Source organism: Ailuropoda melanoleuca, chromosome 5, assembly GCF_002007445.2.
Source record: "Ailuropoda melanoleuca isolate Jingjing chromosome 5, ASM200744v2, whole genome shotgun sequence".
NCBI lineage: Eukaryota > Metazoa > Chordata > Mammalia > Carnivora > Ursidae > Ailuropoda > Ailuropoda melanoleuca.
Window position 1 is genome coordinate 11,983,451 of NC_048222.1, and position 6,901 is coordinate 11,990,351.

At 50.0% G+C, this 6,901-nt stretch overlaps 1 long non-coding RNA gene across 1 annotated transcript; it reads left to right on the top strand.

Moving 5' to 3' along the window:
- Window positions 1–733: 733 nt before the first annotated feature.
- LOC117802208 lies at window positions 734–2,194 on the top strand. Its single transcript, XR_004625270.1, has 2 exons — window positions 734–1,089; window positions 1,649–2,194. It is a non-coding gene; the product is annotated as an uncharacterized LOC117802208 (long non-coding RNA).
- The last annotated feature ends 4,707 nt before the right edge of the window (window positions 2,195–6,901 follow it).

A 6,901-nucleotide genomic window follows, 5' to 3' on the forward strand; every position in this document is an offset into this window, starting at 1 on the left:
AGATCTCTCAAGTCAGGTGCCTGGGGAGATAAGTCCCTTGTCCAGACTCTTGTCCTTCATTGGTTCACTGGCAGCCAACACCCAGCATTTCTAGGTGACAGCCTCACCCACCACACCGAAGACTCAGATTCCAACCATCTGATGTTCAATTCTGCCTTGCCCTTGGGGGTCCTCTTTCCACCTTTATCCAGCACCAGGGGGTTGGCCCACATGTCCCTCCCCCTCTCTATTGCTGTTGTGTCATTAACAAAACTCCCCAAACCCTTGCAAAGCCCCGACAGCAGAACTGTCCCATGAGAGAAACAGTGAACTTAATAAGCTTCCCTTTAAATGGCCCCAAATCCCTCCCAGTGATTAGGGGGGCTGGGGTGGGGAGAAGCAGCTATACACAGGACAGAGTCTTTGGGGGCAGGAGGTGAGAGAGGGGAAGACTAAAGATAAGTCCCTGAGATCCCCGGCCTCAGGGACCAAATTAAAAAAGCAGCACCACTTATTCAAAATCAGATGAATGTCAGTGGGATGTTTGTCAAACAAACTTGTCATTATTTGTCACAATTTGAGGAAGTATCAGTCAGTAGTCACACTTGTGCATGTAACAGAGTTATTTATAGCTGCCACTCTACAGTTTTAAGTAGTGCAGGGCCAAGGTTCGGTGTTATAAACAGCTTTATTTATAATGATTGTGTGGCTATAAATAGTTTGGTCCACTGGGTGTAGCAGAACGGCTGGGCGCAGTTCTGCCAGAGCCCAAGCCAGGAGGAGAGCGACAGCAGAGAAGTGAATCCTGTTTCTCCCTCTTCTTGGCGGACCTTCTCTGCGAGTCCCTGCCCAGCATCCTTCTCCTTGCTGTCCCTTTTGGAACAAGGAGTTGTGTGCGACCGTGTTCCCAGGAGATGGTGGAAGTTACTCACTTAATTAATTAACATTTGCCCCCAAGAACTCCGGTGGAAAGGTCGGAAGGGAACGGGGCTGCGGGCACCGCCTCCTTTGTGCCTATTCACGGACAATGAGCTAATTACAGGCTCCCTCGTACGCTGGAGGGTGGAGGGAGACATCCTGGTATTCTCCAGAACAGCCAAAGCTCTAAAGGTTTGTTTATAGCTTCAGTGTTAATTTGACCGACAGCAATAGTCTCTTCTAAAAATAAGCGGTTGTCAGAAATTTAGAAATATAGTTTCTTGTGTCAGCAGAACCTTGCCTGGGGAGTAGGGAGGTGGGGTGGGGGACAGAAGAGAGGAAGGCGAATATGTATACATAAATTTTACATGTAAAATACATAGGTATGTCAGCTTAAAAACTGATCGTTATGGTGTTTGGCACAGGGGCAGTATTCTTACAACGGGGAGGAACACGCTTCACCATCTACTCTCCGAAACGCTAATGTGTTTGTCACATGGAAATTTCTGGTTCTATACATGTCCCCACCCCACTCCACCCCCAAAAGCCTTTCGCCGTTAGGCTGGATCTTATTTTGCTATTTTTTTTTTTTAAAGAAAAGGTGTGGCTATGAAAAAAATTTATTGGATCTTAATTTGCAAAATGAGTTCTGGTTCATTTTACTGCTGTAATTTAATACCCATAATGATTTTCTGACACATATGTTTTAGCAGCATGATCTATTTCCTATTCATTTTTCATTTCAATACAGCTGAAGTCTATTAGGTAGGATGGTGCAAATCAGAGAGAGGAGTGCCCCGCAAGAAACTGACATCACGCTGTCATCTTAGGGTCCTCTCAGACACGCGCCGAGCCCCTAGGAGCGTGCAAGTAGGCACGGTCAGAGATGTGGGCCAGAAGAAGAGAGGCAAGCGATCCTTTTTGAAAAAGGGGTTACACTTGTTTCCTGCTATGTCGTCATCAATATCTTCATTGTCGTCATTATTGCAATTCTTTGTCCAAGTGCGCTGTGAGATGCGTCCTATTTGAACCTGTCCGCCTGGAGCTGTGGCAAGGACAGCCGGCAATTACACCTGGGAGAGGCAGCTCATGGTTTCAGAGGATCCAATGTCATGGGACCCTGAGGAGGTGCTTCTCATCCTGACCGGGGTGCTGGGGAAGGCGTCCTGGAGGAGGCGGTTTCCGGAGTTGATCCCTACAGGTGGTCCCTTTTTGCATGTGTCTAGACACCTCCTGACATCGTGGGCACATGGTAAAGATTTGCAGGGAGAACAAATGAAGGTTCGCTCTCTTTTGTAATTTGATTGCCTTCATGAGAACACTTCTGTTGTGCCTTTGCCATGCATAAATAAATACACACATGAAATAAAATAGCTAAAAATGAAACATTAAAGCGACAGGAGATTTCTGGAGTGTGTGCACTGGACTGCGACCGAGAGCCTTGGCATGTCTCATCAAAGTGATAGACTTCTTATTGAGTTATGACAAGGGTGTCCAAGGCCAACGTATAGGGGATAAAATGGAGCAGTGTGCACGTTGAGGTGAACTGATTTCAGTGGCCTCACCGGCATGTCCTGAATTCCTTCCCCATTTATTTTGGGAAGTCCCTTTACCATGCACGGGGCTAAGACCTCACCTGCCATGGGCTCTAATCTATACTCATGAAAGAGGTGGCATTAAGCCGCAAGAAAGAGGACCAGTACAAAGAGGTAGATGTTCCATCAAATTCCTCCCTCATTCTCTTTTTTCCCCTCTTCTCTACAACTGTGTTTGTTTATATTTATCTCTATGATTATTTTCAGCATTTTATTTTATTTTATTTTTATTTTCAGCATTTTAAAAAGAAAGACTCTCTATTTTGAAGTAGAAAAGACAATTTTTTTTTTTTTGTATTGCTCATTGGGTGAAAGTGGGGGGAGTAAATATTGGCATTATCAAGCCTGTGAATTCAGAGAAGAGTCTTGGGACTGGAAATGTGTTTGGCCAGTCTGTATTAGCTTCCACCCCAGCAATACCATGACCATATATCCTAGACCTAGATGTTCCCATCCAAAGGAGAAAGAATAGCACAGTAAATTTTGCCATATAGTTTGTGAATCTGATAGTTTATCTCTAATATTCTTGTTTATTTCTAGTTCCAAGGATGTTCCCCAACGCCAAGTACTAGTTGAGAAGGAGGTGGTATAAACGTCTTAGTTCAGGCCCTTTGACTACTCATTCTTAGAACTGTAAGTGTTCCGAGTATCAGGACACCATTACTCTACTCCATTTCTCTCCTTTGACTCAGTGACTGGTTCAAAGCCACTTGCCTTCTAAGAGACAGGGCTGGGATAGAATGTCTCTTTGCCTTCCAGAAACCATAACTAATGTTGGTTGGAAATAGACAGACACTCCCATGATAAAGGCAGTTAAGGGTGAGGATTCTAGAGTCAGACAGGTGTGGGGGTGAATCTTGGTTCTTCACTATTTGTGAGGCAGTGGCTTGCTGCTTCTCTTCAAATCCCAGCTTTCTCCTTCATATCGTAGAAACGAGGGTAGCAGAAGAGCGGGGGTGGGGGACCCACGTGAGATCGTGCAGGTCAGACACTTTGCTGGGGTTCCCAGCCCACGGAGCATCTCCAACCTAGAACAGAAGCAACGATGGAAACCAACCCCCCTAAACTGGGCTCCCCGTACTTTTGGCCCACAACAGAGTCGTTACTGGTGAAGAATCTTGCTCCTGAATGTCAGTGTCCTTTTGCGTGTGCTCATCTTCCTGGGGGAGAATGTACCTGCTTATTTCCTCTGAGAGAAAAGCCCAGGAGCCCCGTTCACCCCCCATCAGGCTTCGAGCCTGAGACAGAGATGGGAGATTGGTGGCTAGGGATGGGGACGGTGAAGGGAGGGCCCCGGGTGAGCAGTCCCATCCCCAAGAGCAAGAGGAGCCTGACAGGTTTTGCTGGCCCAGGGGAAACCCAAAGGTGGAATGCCAGTGAGGGTCTGGGAGGGTGGGCCCTGCTCTGAAACCCAGCCTGTCCCTGCAGGCGGTAGTAACTCACGGTGGGAGTGGTCTCCACCAGTGGGAACCCTGCCTCTGACACAGGACAGCGGCTTTGAGGAGCTGAAGAAACTCTGGGAGAGAATTGTAGAAAAGTCCGGTAAGTCGAGCTGGTGAGGACTTAGAACACGATTTCACTCACATACTGGGAAATCGCTGTTTGCACACAAAATTATCCCATTTAATCCTTCAATAACCTTGTGAAGTTTTATGGTACTTTGCAGATCAGGAGAAGGGAGGCCCGGAGAGATTTAAATCACACACTCAGTCACAGACGTCAAATTGAACCCGAGTTTGAAAACAAATCTCGTTGATTTCGAAGTCCGTCCTGTCTGTGTCCACTGACCCAGCTAACTTCTACTTGAATTCATTTTCCACGACGCTTCCTTCCCCACGTTAGCTCTATTTTTTTTTTTTAAAGATTTTATTTATTCATTTGACAGAGACAGCTAGCGAGAGAGGGAACACAAGCAGGGGGAGTGGGAGAGGAAGAAGCAGGCTCACAGCAGGAGGAGCCTGATGTGGGGCTCGATCCCACAACGCCGGGATCACGCCCCGAGCCGAAGGCAGACGCCCAACCGCTGTGCCACCCAGGCGCCCCTCCCACGTTAGCTCTATGATGATGGGCTATGACTTCCCGTGTGTGAGTGTCTGGGTGAGTAAGCAGATTCTGAATTCGGGCTGCATGCATTCTTACCCCGCCTGTACCCCTTATCGGCCTTGACACCTTGGGCAAGGCAATGAACTTCTCTGTGCCCTCAGTTTCCTTGTCTGTAAAGTGGGGTATCAGTCAGTGTTCTTCAGAGAAACAGAACAGATAGGATGTGTGGTGTGTGGGTGTATGTACATGTATAAACACACACACAATCCTATTTGCACGCATGTGAGTAGAGAGAGTTATTTTAGGGAACTGGCTCAAAAGATTGCAGAGGATGACAGCTCTGAAGTCTGCAGGGCTGGCCAACCAGGCTGGATACCCAGGAAAAAGCTAATGTTGCAGCTGTAGTTTGAAGGCAGTCTGGAGGCAGGAATCCCTTTACCTTGGGGGACTTCGGTCTTTTTTCTCTTAAGACCTTCAACTGATTGGATGAGGCCCACCCACATTTAAAGGGTCATCTGCTTTACTTACTGTCTACTGATTTAAGTGCTAATCTCATCTAACACGTACCTTCATAGCAATATCTAGAGTGATGCCTGACCAAATATTTGGGTACTGCGACCTAGCTGAGTCGGCATATGGCATTGGCCACCATATGGGGCTGATAAGGTCTACCTCCTAAAGTTGATGTGAGGTGTAAATGAGCTGATCCATACAAATAGCTTAGAACTTGCCTGGCACAGGTTAAGTTCAGGCTAAGTATTCGCTATTGTCCCTCCGCAGTGGTGGGGGACTCTCTCTCTCTCTCTCTCTCTCTCTCGCTTCGGCTCAGATGTGTCATTTCTGTCATGGGGCCAACGGAAGGTTTTGCGTCTCTTCCGTTGGCTTCTTGTGGCTGCAGTAAAGTCCGGGCGCCTCCTGTGTGGCCTCCTGCGTCTGGGAGGAGATTTATGTTTCCTGTTTCCCAGGATAAATTAGGATACTGGGCACGGCCTCCCCTGGACAGCCTCGGTAAAGGCCCAAGAGGGGAGACCCGGCAGGGAAGGGGCAGCTGAGGACGGCCAGCCGCCTGAAATCGCAAGGCAAGAATTCCGCCTGGAGAATCTTTGTTGTTGTTTGTACTCGTGGCAGGAAGCAAACACATTGCTCTTTAATTTTCCTTGGCAGGGTTTGCGCGCCCGGCGGCTGCCAGCCTGTCTGCTGGGCCCCCGTTGCGCCCCCACCTCCCCGGCCTCAGGTGGATGCCCCCTCCCCCACCATGCCTTGCCTGGAAAACTGCGACCGCTGCAACCCCTGCCACCTGACCCCCTCTCCCTTCAACCCTCGGCTCTATCTCGGTTGTCCAGCTGCACCTCCCGTGGCCCCTCCCCACCTGACAAAGGCAGATACCTTTGATGGCCAGGCGTGCACTGCGAGCCCAACGCACGCTCCGTTTGGAAAAAGGAGCATTTTCATTTTGCTTTGGCTTATGAGGTGGGGGAGATTAAAACTGGGACAAATGCAAAAGATCCTGGAGGACAATGGGGAAGGAAATCTCGGGGNGGGGAGGAAGCGGGGGAAAGGGGGGCGGGGGGGGCAGGACCGGTGAAAGAACAAACTAAGCTCTCATCTTGGAGTCTGCTCCGTTTCTGAACCCTGACGGGAAAGGTCATGAATTTTAAAATGTGTGTCTCCAGCCGACAGCTCCAGTCATAAAACGAGCACTCTCCGGAGCTCTAGACGGCGGGCGGCGGGAGACCTGAGACGGAGGGGCTGGCCGCGGGGCAGGGGGAGAGACTGCCGGCTTGTTGGATTGAGGCTGCGATTAGGCGAGGTTTGAACATGCTGTCCTGGGCAGGCTTCTGAGGTCAAGGCCTCCTTCCTGCCAGCGTGGGGACGTCTCCAGCACGCCTGGCACCAACGCGGTACTTTCCAAGGGGGCCTCACGAGGCCCTGCGGGTGGCTTGTGTCTCACAAGTCACACGGCCACCTGCCGCAGTCCTTGGGCACCTGTGAGCCCACCGGGGTGGGAGGTGTGTGGGAGGTGGCGCTGGTGCTTTCCCACGACTGGGTTGGGGGGGGTCTGAGAGCTGCTACAGGAGGGAAAGCTCTGGGCCCCCCGCCCCCAGCCCCCCAAGTCTCGGAGGAGAGTGAGAGTCTGTAGGTTGCAAATTGGGTCCTTGCGGGTGGCTACCTGGCTGTGGGAGGGATGTGACGGTGGCTGCTGTCTTTCCTGGGCTGGAAGAGGCGACGTGACCATTGTCCCCGGGTCCTGGCCGATGGGCAGTGTATCTGACTCGACGAAAGGTGCAGTCTGAAAAATGGAGTGTTGTTACATCTTAAATAGAAGAGAAGCTCATTCCCCACCCCCACCCCTCTGGAAAGAACCC